Source organism: Zea mays, chromosome 4 (assembly GCF_902167145.1).
Source record: "Zea mays cultivar B73 chromosome 4, Zm-B73-REFERENCE-NAM-5.0, whole genome shotgun sequence".
NCBI lineage: Eukaryota > Viridiplantae > Streptophyta > Magnoliopsida > Poales > Poaceae > Zea > Zea mays.
Window position 1 is genome coordinate 57949246 of NC_050099.1, and position 15360 is coordinate 57964605.

A 15360-nucleotide genomic window follows, 5' to 3' on the forward strand; every position below is an offset into this window, starting at 1 on the left:
TCTTATTGAATAATCATGAATGAACATTAACGATATTGAATTACATTTGTACCTTCGGCTTGACAGAAGGCCAAAGTCTGAGGGTGACGTGCGAGCGATTACAAGTCAGCGTGAACAGTACGGTGTTACTGTTCATCTATTTATAGGCACATGACGCAGCCTGTGTAAAATTACATCCCTACCCTAGACATTTATTATTGACTAAGGGTAGACTGTCGAGGACTATAAAACCTTTTCCTCTTTAGGTCGGTTTCATTTTCCACTGCTAAGCCGAAGCTTCTCCATCCGCAGCTTCGGAACTGGTTCATCCTTCTCCCAGACCACGCCTTTAAAATCGTGTACACCTTCATACCAAGGCCGAAGGTCCCTGTGAGTATATTATACTTGGGAAACATGTTAGTCATGTTTTTGAGGACCTTCGAAAGATGAAGGCCCCCAACAGTAGCACCTCGCAGTATTAATTTGTTCCTGTAACAACAAATTCAGACTGCGATGTGAGCGAAGGCCTTAAGCCGAAGGTCCGAAAAAACACCTTCCCTTCGCTAGAATAGCGAAAGTCAATGACAAATGGGGCCCGTCAAGTTGCAATGCACTAGGCGTATAAATAGAAGCCCACAACGGTGGCATTTGATGCGCCATTTCTGTTGCTTGCGTTATTTTTTCAGATTTTTAACTCTTGCTTATTAGTTCTCGCCTGATTTTTGAGCTTCGTCTTAAAGAGAAGTGTTTGTTCCACGTTTGAAGATGTCTGAGGAGGAGAAGCTGTACGAGGAGAAGAAAGTTGCGGACCCTTTTATTGTTGGGTTTTACGAATCCATGGCAAAAAGAAATACAGAGAAAATCACAAAGGAGATAATGGCATATTTATCTGAAGGTTCTGATGACAGTGATGACTTTGATGTGGAAAGTGGAGACGAAGATTCTGAGGACCGGCCCTGGCGACCAAGCCATACCATCTTCGAAAAGTCGACTATTAAGCAAAGTCATGTTGACGCTATGAGGGGAAGATACTTTCATGACATGACTATTGTGAGGGTTGGAGGAGACAGTACTGATCCTGCTCCTGAAGAAAATGATGTGGTTATTTACAAAAGCTTTTTGAAGGCAGGTCTTCGATTCCCCTTGAACAGATTCTTGGTTGAAGTGCTGAAGATATTTTAGATCTTTCTTCATCAACTTACCCCCGAAGCTATAATTAGGATGAGCCTCTTTGTTTGGGCTTTAAGAAGCCAAGGGTTGGAACCGAGCGCAAAGTGTTTTTGCAGTATGCATGAACTTTTGTACGAGACGAAGGCCACCGGCAAGGAGCAGTATCACAACACTTCAGTTGTTACGGATTCATTGCTCGCTCTAATGCAAGCTACCCGGTTCCAACATACCGGAAAAGATGGCCAGGAGCCTGGATGGAGGAATGGTTTTATGTTAAAAATGATCTGATTGTGAGGGAGGACATTAAGGAAATTATCCAATGCCCCATCTGGTCTCTCTTCGGCCTTCGAAGGCCGAAGGTGGCTAATAAAAGTGATGCCGAAGCGTGTCAGAAGGCTTTTAGCAATGTTTGTGCTTTCATTGGCACAAGGGATATAATTCAAGAGCACATAGCCTACAGAGTGTGGCCACTTGTGGATAGCTGGGAGATGCCGAAGGAGACTACTGCTGAATCCAACAATGGTGGATTAGTTCGATTGAAGTACACCTTCAGATACAGAGAGAAGTTCGACAAACCAAATGATGACTGGTTGAAATGCATTGAGGCTACTAGCGACGAGTTGCTTGGGACATATACCAGGGCCGAAGATGATGCCTTGTCCTTATCCTTCGGGGGTCGGGGCAAGAAAAGATTGAATAGGGTTTTTGATGCCATTGGCTTCATATACCCTGATTACTGCTACCCATTGCGAAGGCAAGGGAAAAAGAGAAAAACAGCCGCTTCAGACACCACTGCTATGCCGAAGGGCAAGAAAATGAAGGTTTTGACCCACCGGCCACGTTATATTGAAACGGCCGTAGTGCCTGAATTTGGTGAAGGGACCTCCTCCTCTGTCGGAGAGAAACAAGCTACTCCCACCAAGGTTGAAACCGAAGGTTCGATTGAATGCTGAAGGTGCCTATAGTTGGGTTAGCCGAAGCCAAAGGTGATGTGGCCAAAGAGCCAGAGTTGGAAGAAACAATGATGTTGCCAAAAATTTTGAACCCACCGATAAAGGCAGAATTGCCGAAGGTGACAAAGGCTCCCGCCACAACTCCCAAGAGAAGAAGAATGGCCAGCGTACTAGACGCTGTCATAGAAACCGCAAAAGCATTAACTCCTACTCCCGCGAAGAAAATTGCTGAAGCTTCTACAGCCGAGGCTGAAGCCGAAATTGTACCTTCGGTACCTGTTGAGGCGAAGCCCGCTGCAATTAAAGAAGGGGCTGAACAAGAATCTATAGGATTTGGCATAACTGCGGAGAAAGAAATAGTTGAAGAAACTAAATCTTCTGGTCCCGAAGCCATGTCCGAGAATCTTGATTTTATAAGTTCGTCATGCTTCGGGAAAGAAGTTATCTGAAGAAGAGATTGCAGAGGCCGATAACTACGCCCGAAAACTGAAATATCCAAAAGGGGCTTTGGTGTTCAATGGTACAGTCGAAGTTGATTTCTTATACTGTCTCCCGGAAGACAAAGGGATATCTATCTGCCGGGAGATGGCTAAAAGTATAGGATTTTCGAAGCTCGAGGCTGGCCTTTCCGCCATGTCAAAAGATGACCTCGCGGACAACCTTGCATACAACAGCCTGAAGGTATAGAATTCATAATCTTAAAGTTTAAGAATCTGGGAATAAAGTTTTTATTCTCATGCTAAACCTTTATCCTTCTTTTTCGCAGGGCTTAATTCTGAGCAATGCCCTTAGGGCTCAAAAGAACGTGGAGGATGAAAGCTGCACGATAGCTTTTGGCAACCTTCGTTCAGAGGTAATTCAGCTGAGAAACAAAGCCCCGGAGAAGGAAAAAATTCTAATTTCATTGGTGAGCAGAGTGAAGGAAGATGAGGCGAAATACAATGCCCAGGCGGAAGCTCATAAAGCCGAAGTTGAAGACCTTTGGAAACAACTTGCCAAAGCCAAAGAAAATTGTGAGGTTGCAAAGGCCGGCCAAGAAATCAGTGAATGGTGGAAAGCCAGGCTAGAGAAAAATATTGAGGAGCTTCGCGAATCCAAGGAAAGATGCTTTGAAAAATCCTTGGATTGCGTGAAGAAACTAAAAACTAGCTTTTCCAAAGTGGGTGTGTATTCCTCTGAGGAAAATTTTATCCGAGTCGACCCCAAGGGCGTTATTGAGTGGATAAGCGGGGAAGCCAAAGCTTTTGAGGAAATTCTGAACGATCGCGGAGATATTTGCGCTTTCTTCGGCGCCCGGGGGATTGCGGCTATTCTGTAGAAGGCTGGATGCGATCACGTCAAAACTACAGCCCAAGATGAAGCTGCCTTCTCCATAGACGACACAAAAGATCCTTTAGCTGAAGCGACTTTGATGGGCGAAAAGTTTTATTTTCATGTCTGGGTGAACGGTGGCCGAGAATTGGCCAACACAATTATAAGGAATAATGAAAAAGACACCCATGATGCCCGAGAAGAAGCTAGGCGAGCTGAAGAAGCTGCTGAACGCGAAAGGCGCATAGGTATTATTTTTGAATTTTAACTTCGGCACTTACTTTGTGGCTTCGAACTAATAGTTTACTACAGCTGAGCTATCACCGCTACCGGAGCCGTACAATCCCCTGGCTGATCCGGAGATGAAGGAAGCACTGGATGTTATAAGCATTGCAAACTCCATTATCGACGAAGTTGTCGATAAACTATTGAACGAAGCCGCAGAAAAAATTATTAGGGAAGATTAGATGTTACTGTAATAATACTTTGTAACATTTGATGTATGAAACAATTAGTCAGACATGTAAATTTCTATAATATATTTCTTTACGATGCATGAAATTTACACACGTACCATTTTTTAGCCTTCGTCGAAAAAACACCTTCCCTTCTTTTCATGCTTCGTAAAGAAAGAGATCCCTCCTTTAGTAAGTCTGATATAAACGTATTTCTCGAAGTTCGCTTCGTGCCTCAGCACATTTTCTATCAAATTATTGCCGAAGATTTGCTTCCTGTTCAAATTGTTGGTGCTATATGATGTATGATGTAATGCTATGCAGAATGATATAATGTTATGATGCGAAAATGATGGTGATGCCGAAGACACACACACGTGCCCACACTAGAACACACAAGACTCTCCATCCCCTTAGGAACGTCTTTTGAGTCTTTTAAGCTCTGCATCCCCTTAGGAACGACTTTTGAGCTTCTTCACCTTCTATTTCGGTGGCATTTAAGCTCTGCATCCCCTTAGGAACGACTTTTGAGCTTCTTCACCTTCTATTTCGGTGGTATTTGGCTCTGCATTCCCTTTGGAACGACTTTTGAGCAGAAAACTTACGCTGCGCTCCCTTAGGAACGACTTTTGGCAACTTCGGAACTTGATTTTTGGCTCTGCATTCCTTTAGGAACGACTTTTGAGTAGAAAACTTATGCTGCGCTCCCTTAGGAACGACTTTTGGCAACTTCGGAACTTGATTTTTGGCTCTACATTCCTTTAGGAACGACTTTTGAGCTTCGGAATTTACTCCGCATTCTTAGAAATGTCTTTCGAGCTTCGTAAGTCCTTGAGGAAGATATATTTTACTCTGATGCAGACACAATTATTACATGAAATTGAAGTTAGGTTCTTCATTACTTGTTTCTCGCACAAAAAATAAAATGGCATAAAAGATAAAGGTACGTCAATAGTAGGATATTCCTTAGTATATATGCTTCAACTCTGGTACAATGCTATTGACTGTACGAGCTTCGGACTCCTCCCTGAAGTCGCGCTGTTGTTGGGCGTGTTGGTGCCCTTCTGGCTACTGGCTTCGGGTATGAGTAGGCGGCAAAGGTGGTGGTAGTGGGAGCTGGGGCCGGGAAGCTTGTGAATGACTTGCCGAAGCAACAGAGGCTGCAGGTTGATTACCCACGTATTCTGGTATATAGGGAGAGTAGAACGAAGCAGTATGCAAGACCTGCTTCGGCTGATTCTGCCGCGCCTCTGCTTCGGCAATCTCCTTTTGCTTCTAAATGGTGACCCGACATGTTCTTGTAGTGTGGCCCTTGTCCTCACCACAGAATAAGCAATAGAGTTTTCTGGGCTGATCCGCATACCTTCCTCCAAAGCCCCTGCCACCTCTGCCCCTTGGGACTGGTGGCCTAAAAGAGCTTTGATGTTGCCTTGAGGATTGTGAGCTATGTTGTGGCCTTTGAAGCTGGCTTCCTCTGTCATCACTCTGACTGGAGTTATGTATTGATCTGACATGCCTAGGGTGGATTCTTTCTCTAAAGCCCCTAGTCATCTCAGAAAACCTATAAGCTTCTTCCCTTCTCTGACGAAAATCATTATCAGCCCGGATGTACTCATCCATCTTCTAAAGAAGCTTCTCCAGGGTCTGAGGTGGTTTTCTGGCAAAGTATTGAGTCACAGGTCCTGGTCGAAGCCCCTTGATCATAGCCTCAATGACAATTTCATTGGGCACTATGGGTGCTTGTGCTCTCAGACGCAAGAACCTCCGGACATACGCCTGAAGGTATTCTTCGTGGTCCTGTGTGCATTGGAACAGAGCCTGAGTAGTGACCGACTTCGTCTGAAATCCTTGAAAGCTGGTGATCAGCATATCCTTCAACTTCTGCCATGATGTGATTGTTCCTAGCCGAAGAGAAGAGTACCAAGTTTGTGCGACATTCTTGACTGCCATGACGAAGGATTTTGCCATGACTGCAGTGTTGCCCCCCATATGAAGATATGGTTGCTTCGTAGCTCATTAGAAACTGCTTCGGGTCTGAATGCCCATCATACATAGGGAGCTAGGGTGGCTTGTATGATGGGGGCCATGGTGTAGCCTGCAGTTTTGCTGATAGAGGAGAAGCATTATCAAAAGCAAAATTTCCATGATGGAAATCATCATACCAATCGTCATCATCGTAAGCATTGTCCTGACGAAGCTCTTTGCGCTGAGGTCCTTGGTCCTGGTCATCTTGGGTGAGATGACGCATTTCTTCAGCGGCCTCATCGATCTTCTTCTGAAGATTAGCAAGACGAAGCATCTTCTCCTTCTTTCTTTGGACATGCTGATGGATTGCTTCGAGGTCCCCGATTTCTTGGTCCAACTCCTCCTCCTGAGGGGTTGGACTTGTAGCCTTCCTCTTTTGGCTTCTAGCTTCGCGTAGTGTTTCTTGGTTGACGTCCAGTGGTTGCAATGCAGCCCCTGGCGTTGAAGCTTTCTTCAGCGGCATGACGAAGGTCACAGCTTGCCGAAGGTGGTCGAATGAGTTCATCGGAGGTGAGCGCCAATGTTGGGGACTTGTTCTCAAATTCTATGAGTTAAGAACAAGGCAACACAAATGTTAATGGTTAAAGGCCTTCATCCTTCGAAGCATTATTTTCCTTAAGATATAATGATCTTCAGACAAAGGTCATGAAGGGCATACCTTCATCATCTCAATATATAATGGAAAACAGAGGCATGAGTTACATATAAAGAATATGAACAGTCATCTCAAATCATTAGATCATTTATATTCTTATTGAATAATCATGAATGAACATTAACAATATTGAATTACATTTGTACCTTCGGCTTGACAGAAGGCCAAAGTCTGAGAGTGACGTGCGAGCGATTACAAGTCAGCGTGAACAGTACGGTGTTACTGTTCATCTATTTATAGGCACAAGACACAGCCTGTGTAAAATTACATCCCTGCCCTGGACATTTATTATTGACTAAGGGTAGACTGTCGAGTACTATACAACCTTTTCCTCTTTAGGTCGGTTTCATTTTCCACTGCTAAGCCAAAGCTTCTCCATTCGTAGCTTCGGAACTGGTTCATCCTTCTCCCAGACCATGCCTTTCATATCGTGTACACCTTCATCCCAAGGCCAAAGGTCCCTGTGAGTATATTATACTTGGGAAACATGTTAGTCGTGTTTTTGAGGACCTTCGGAAGATGAAGGCCCCCAACAACACCCCTAGAATCAACACCAACCTTGAATGCCATCAATTGTTGGTTACTGAAAATGGTCAGCTCTAGATGGCATCAATCGTCAGTTACTGGCTATAGTCGCATTGATGGCCATAAATCAGGTGTTCTCTTATGGCAACACGACTCGATCAAGAGCACAACACCACAACATCCATCATTTTTTTGTCCATACGTCTGTCTATCTGTCTCGACTCGACACGACATGACACGTCACGTCTTGCCATGCCACATCGATGCTGACAACCACGACATGCTCATGGCTTGGCCTAGCTGCCTAGCCTGGCTCGGTGAGGCAAGCGAGCTTGTGTGTGGCACACCAGTCTCCTTCTCCCAACTGCATATCAAATATATTGTGACTCTGCTATTTAAGTTGGTTAAAATCCCTCTTAATTAGCAATGTGGGATTAACCTTTCATCTCCATAATATTTAATATGGGCCATAAAATATTAATTGTATTAAAAGGGATGGTCCATTTATTCCAACAATCTCCACCAAATATTTCAAGGCACATAAATAATAGCCTTAGGTGTTTGCTGTTTGATATACCAATGTTTCAATACAGACTGTTAAGTTGAACATCTAGTTAAAGCTAAGGCTACAATTGTTCGCAACTAAACAATGGACTATGCCTTTAATTGTCTGTTTTTTGCAAACAAGCTTGACCAAAAGGTCATAACTGATACTAGGATGCAAAAGCATCCTCGGGTTTGAAGCATATAAGCCTCACTTCGAAGTATTTCATGAGCATCTAGAGATTACTCGTGTCTCATAGACTGTGACTTGTAGTCGAACTCATATAGGTGGGTTCCTTCTAGGATGTTCTGTAGGACAACATCCTCACTTAATTAAGCCATTTGGATGATATTAGGACTTTAACCATCATGTCATATAGTAAAGGAGAGACATAGATCTCTAGTGAGATCTGGACTTTGTTTTAAGGGGTCTCTCCCCTCGTTATCTGCTTAGTTGTTCACCATTCTACTTCATGGGATCTTTGATCACAAAGAATAGGTTACCACTATGGAGTGACCTTATGTGGGTCTCAAGCCCATTTGCCTTGATGCACCTTGTTGTGGTTTCGGAAATCGGAGACACAATAGAATTTATGTTCTATGGATGAGGCTAGCGCGGACTCACTCAGAGTGGTGAATCAAGTGACTCGAGAGGGTTTATACTGGTTCAGGCTCGCACCCTATATCCAGTATAGTGTTGCTCGTTGTATTGGTGTCAGAAATGTGTTATAGAGGGTGCAAGTGTGAGAACTAGAGGATGAGGTTGGCAGAATGCTCCTAGCTCTCCTTGTTCGTGTTTGGCCACCCCATTTTATAGTTCAAGGGTGCAACCTTTTACAAAGTGTTGGGCGGTCTGAAGCATATCGGGACTTGTTTTCTATAGGAGTTTTCTGTATGTAGCTTCCCTGATGTTGACATCCAATACATGCGTAAACATATGCCCGGTATGGTGAGTTGCTCTGCCACGTCCCATTTGTTGGCTAATGTAGGGTCTTCTAATAGTGGAGCTCCATAGCGGGTGTCGGTTGGCCCCATGTTGTAGTGCCGGGGCATTAGGGGCCATACGCATTGTTGCCATCCCATTGATGGAGACCCATCAGCACTAACCCGATGTGACATTGTGTCAGCGAGGGTGCATTAGGTGGCGACGTGCCTTAGCGTGGCTAGCGTGGGACAATAGTGTCTGCCTCGTTTTCATACTAGGAGGGTACAATCGTACAGGCGTGCGCCTGTCAGGCGCCTGACGAGGGGTCATGGAACTGGGGTCCATAGATGTACTGGTCCTTACCACATGCCCTCACGTCTCTATCTTGCCTAGTTGCTCGGTGGAGAGTTGCTTGGCCTGTCCGCTTCGCAGAGTTCCTCAGTGGAGGCTTGCTCGATTGGCTTCACCTCTATGGCCTTCTACCTAATTGGGCCGCCATGAGTAATGGGACTACTTTGGGGTACCATATTCATGGGTAGCTGTCACACCTTCTATCACATTATGTGATAGACCCTCTGTAATCTAATTTGCCATATTCTTTGACGTGTGGACATAGCACAATGCGTTTATTCCAAAATTTCTTAGTTTTCTGATAGATTCCAACCGCCTTTTCACATGTCTTGTGGAATTCATGTTATCCTTATAAATGTTCACTTTGATTCTAATGGGTTGAATATCACAGTTCATGGAGATAGACTTTATCATTTTTCAACTACCAGTAAATCCATAAGGAGTTCTTGAAGCCACTAGTCTCAACTGCGGCAATGTCTAATGTTGTGAGTTCTGCTTCAATTATTGTCATCATTAAGAATTTAAGATAGTCTACTTGCAATACTTTCATGAAACAACAACACCTCTAGGTGAGAACATATATCCACTTGTGGTGTAAATTTGATAGCAATAGATATCTAGTTTGCATAACAGTGACCCTCAAGTACCCTTGGATACCTAGTATAGTGAATGCCATAACTAATAGTCTTTTTGATAGCGTAATTACGGAAGAACCTCCGATTTGCACTCATCTTAAATGGATTGGCAACCACTCCATCACGAGTAGAGATGTCATGTGCTCACCACGTGGTCTAGCCACATGAGTCTCCCCTCAACGGTACATGGCTACAAATAAATCCACTTACAACGAAAGCAAATCTGGTTGTCCCCGTGTCATGCTAGGATCGACACATGTACCTCACAAAATGCACATTACCATACACCATAGAGAGCAAATTTTAACGTACAACATTAGAATAATTTGGACTACATGAATGGTAAAAGAGTTCAATAGTTATTTAAATTCTTAAACAAAGTTCTAGTTTATGACTCATCAACGATACGACCCTATACGATATGATAACACCAACTCCTCGAGCAGCAACTTGACGATAGAAAAATGATACATGAGGAGAATAACGGCCCATGCATGTGTTGGTCACTTGATTTCAATCCCCCTAAAGTCATTAAAAACCAAGGCAACACAACTAAATTGAGCTTCATCTTCATCCTTTCAATCTACCTTCTCCTTGTGAATGGTGGGTTGAAGAGATGAAGATGAAGGTTTAAATACCAAAATGTGACTAAGAATAATGTATGTGGATAGTTGAATAAAAAGGCACATGATTCATATGTGAAAAGAGTTATTCAGACATGTTTCCTCTTTGTACTATTAAATAGAAACTTGCACAAGTACCTTGAGCTTCGTGAAATTACAATGAGAGAAGTAGAAAAAATATGGCTTCGTACAAAGAGAAACAAATCTTGCTCCGCTCCCAAAAGTTCCTGAATGCATGGCATTGTTCCTCTATTTATAGGCACATGATACATCTTTGGTTAATTTACAATTTTGCCCTTAGACCTATACATCCAAACTATTATACATGTTGAGGGTAAAGTGGTATTTTCCTTCTTTTGTCTTCAGCGAGATGAGTTTTGAAGATTCCTTATGGTCTTGTAAAGCTTCTTTAATTGAGCACACTTGGCGACTGCCTGAAGCTTCTACCTCAGTGTGCGCATCTATTGGCAGCTTCGGCTGAGGCTTGTCTTCGACATTAGTCCTGCAACATGTGAAGCAAAAAAGAAAATAGTTGTTGGATTTTAGTGTTTTGAGGACCTTCAGTAGAAGAAGCCCCCAACAACATGCTACGGAAGAGCCACAAAAGCAAAAGAGATAACAAGGACTCACTCCCCGTCTCCGTGTGGGAGTACAGTGGGAGAAAATAACCATACTGGGCCTTAGGCTCACCTACAAAAATTTATCAATATAGCACATGAGTACACGATTGTACTCGCAAGACTTATGCAATATAGTATAACAAAGGAGTATGCATATGGATGTAGCAAGGTAAAGCTTTAAGGGTTAATTAATTCTTTGCATAAAAGCCAACTAAGACAAGTCCTTAGTTTTAAGAGTGGAAGGTGATACAACCTACATCATGTAGTTGCTTTTACTTGTTCCCAACCCATCAAGTTTAAAATAAATCGAGACACTATGATGTATCCAATGGTATTAAGGATTGCTCATAACTATGAGCATAGCAATTCAAATTGATTCTTGAATCCTTGCAAGGGGGTACTACTTTATCCACATGACAAAGGGGCCATATATACGACTCATCCACTTTACCACTATGAATGAGAGGTACTTATGTCGACCTTTTCCAAAGAGTCTAGAACATAAGAATGCACACCTAGCTCATGCAAAGGCCTACCTAGCTAGGTCCACCGGGCACAACCCTAGGCATCCTCTACCACGTCACACGAGACCACATGTCTAGGACCGTGTCCATAAGAATGAAGCAACTAAGGTAATCAACTCATCCTCCCTATAAGAGGATATGTGGTAGCACAAAAAAGTTTCTCAACCCAACGTCAACAACGAATGGTCCTTAGTTGACTCTAGCAGTCTATGTCCATGATACTCCATTCTCGCAACCATATACCACCCGTTCAAGTCTCGCATGAAACTAAACAACATTTTAACTACTACTTGACATAAAAGAGACTCCTTTGGAAGTTGATCAATAACTTTAAATGAGCTCATATGTCATAACTATGAGATACTAGCTTACTCTAATCAATCTAAGTCATAAAGATAGTAGAGTAGTCAGTCCAACTAAAAAAGGAAAGTAAATGCATGAATAAAGTACTTCATTAGATATATAAGACATAACCATATGCATCCCATAATATAAACCATATCATATTAAGTTGGCAAAAACTTAGGAATTTAAACATACTTAGTTGCTTCAGTTGACACCTCTAACACAGTAGCTTCAGGCTCAGGTTCAATGGTTTTAGTCTATAGATTGTCACTCTCTAACTAATGAATGCATGAATTAGAAACAAGCATGTGTGCAAATTCTCACGAGTATGAATGATGCAAGAACATGCAAATCAAACATCACATCAACCAGTATATAAAAAGAGGTGCACACAACAAGTGAGGAAAACACTTTCATTACACATTTTCTAGCTTCAAGGAGCAATAATACCCAAACATAAGCACACAAACTTGGATAACGATTATCATAACAACAAGGATATTCTCATAAAGCAAGAAAACTATTTGCATGGGGTAGGTTATCTACTATGTTGCTAAGTATGGCATATTCACATTTTCTTCTCTCTTTGTATTTATTAAGGGACAAGTAATACATAAGGTGGGAGGACTAGTTAGCAAATAATAGCAAGGTCAATTTAGTGTATACTACAATAAATAACTTGACAAGTAAAATTGAGTTCGCATTTTTAGCATGTTTCAACTATTTTCAATGTATTAAACTAATTTCTAAGTCATATTTAACACATACTATGTGGACTCTAAAAATTCAGCCATAAGAAAGCGACAAAATTTCTCTCATCATTTTTATCGTTCCCCATTTTATTTTATTCATAACTAGAACAAAGACTAGATAAATCAATAGAAATACTTCATGCACAGTTACACATGCCAAATATATTTTTAAATTTAAGGTAGACATATTATAAAGCTACTGCAGAAATTTCATAATTTTGGAGCCATGTATGCACAAGATATGGCATTTCAAATTAATATATATTCTTGAAATAGAAAATTGCATTTCCTGGACTATCTGCATGCTAAAACGTTTTTCACCCGCAAGCACCAAGCCAAAGAGGCTGACACGTGGAGTCGGGGCTAGGTTGGCTCACCGGCATGTGCAACTTACCCGCGGGCACGGACACGCCATGTCGTGGCCAGAGCATGCACCATGCTCTCGGTGCGAGGTGCCAGTGGTGAGGCGAGCATCTCAACTGAGTAGAGGGGAAAAGGGGAAAAGATGTGCACATGGGTACCTCATCGAAGCTCACTAGAGCATCAGAGGACAGTAGGGATGGCGGAGGGAGATCACCGACATTGGAGCAGAGGTGGTGTCGGAGCTCCGCATAGACGATGACCTTCAGGGCAACAATGAGGCTCGGCAACAATCCAGAGATTAAGAAGAGGTCAAGGGAAGGCTCCCCGAGCTTCCTACCAACTGGTGGCGTGCATGACGCCGGCAAATCAGCAGGGCAGAGCTCGGTGGCTACATTGGCAATGGCAGCTAAGCGAGGGAGGAGCTGGTAAGGTTTTTGACAAGGGTGTGACGGATTAAATAGGCAGAGTGTGAGCTAACAACGCTATCCGTGCATGCAATGCCAACCAATGCCAAGCGGGGCGCTGACAAGCGCCACAGTCGTTGGCTAATGTGGTCGCGCGACGCTGACAAAGGAAGAGGGAGGCGTTGACAAGCCAAGCCTATGCGACAACAAGAGATAGGAGCGTGCAGGGGCATGCGAAATTTCTAGGGAACGCATCATTGAGACTGATAGGTGGGGTCATCGGTCAGTGAGAGAATAGGTTTTAAAATTAAATTTTTTTAAATTTGCAGAGGATAACTCCAAAAAATACAAAAAATATGTTTTGGAAAGATAAAAATGTCGCAAAACCTCCCAAGTTATCGGACCCACATGCACCTGTCCTTGTCTCAAAGACCTCAAACGGCTATGCATGTGCACCAAACAACTTAACAGGATCTGTCCAAGTGTCCTAAGGACCCTGGATAAACACTTATCACCAAGATCGCAGGATTAAGTAAACACAACTCACATACAACCACTTGCAGCGGAAATAAAATTCTTTATTGCAAAATGATTACAAGTTACAATAAGTTTACATTATACAATTATCGGAGTTGATTACAAAAGAAAGTGTTTCAAAAGAGTTACACTTTGAATTGTTATAAAATATTTGTAAGTTTGAAATGCATGCTAGCTTAAGTGATAATCCTCAATAAAGAAACTATAGATGAGATATACTTATACATATGAGAAGGCCAAGCCCACCGACACTTAGCACCATCCACAACAGAACAAAATTATAACCTAAAAAACAGGGAATAAAACCTTGAGTATGCAATTACTCAGCAAGACTTACCCGACTCAAGAAAAGACTCTCAAGGGTATGCTGGTTTTAAAAGGATTCAAGGTAAGGCTCATCAACTTTCAAAGACTCATTTTTGCAGAAAAGCTTACTAGTAGTGGATCCTTATGCCAAAATTTTACTTCACAAGTTAAGTACTTTTCTTGAATCTAGATTTGCCTAATCTAGAGCATTCACTTATCCTACACTAGCTTCATTTTAGCAGCTTTAGTTTCACTTGTTATCTACGATGAGGGTCGAAGATCCAGTCTTCATATCCGAGAAGTTCGGCGATCCGAATCGATTAATACCCAGCTGGGGATCTCCAACCATATGACATATGTAGCATTAACCCTTGCATATGTCAACTCGCACCCGGGTTTCTCAAGACCAGAACGGGTTCACGCGACCAGAGAGCACAATACCCCACCATCCAGCCACTTGCCAGGTGGGCACACGTTACTCACGCCATCTCTCCACTCCCAGTGCGTGCGAGCTGTTCTGGTATTGGTCCGGCCGAGGCAAAGCTTACCCATGATGAGGCATGTGGCCAATTAAAGGGTCCTAGATCAGCAGGCCAACAATCATGCGGTCCTTAAGCGACACAGACGAGTGACCTTTCCTGCTCAACTTCTGATCTCATCTTATTATTTACCTCCCAAAACCATGTACCTGACAGAGGTACAATACTTGAATAATGAATTTATCATCGCGAGTGATGCCTTTATTATTGCAAGTCCCCTTTTCACAGAACCCATATCCAGTGTTACACATCATTCTTTTTAAAAGAAACAACGTTTAGTTTTTCTAAGCAGGGCTAAGCCTCATTAGTTCTCTTTATAAAGCAGGACTAAGTCCATGTTGTTAGATGACGATCACTTGGTGAGCATCTCCCATCCTGGTACTTGATCAGATCATGCAATCTTCAAGTTCATTCATCAGTATCACCTTGCGAAGAAGCTCATGCTTAACGACATCTTGTGGTCGATTCAGCTTTGGTCCTTCGCATCACGTAATCAATTAATGTACCTAAATGATATGAATAATGTGTATGTATGGACATAAGAAGAACTAGTACAATACTAAATAATGTTACACGATAGAGTATTAAACACTTCATTACAACACTCATAAGAGAGCACTAGTTATCGACATACGACCAAGCACAATAACCGCGTTTCTCTAGATTAACTGGATCTAATGCAAACATAGGAAATAATCACTATACACAGACTAAGTACAACACTCGCATTTTCCTGCTTAACCAAATTTAACACAAGTGTCAAGGAAAAATAAATTAAGCATACGCTTTACTTAAGTCTATACTGAAAGATCAATTAAAC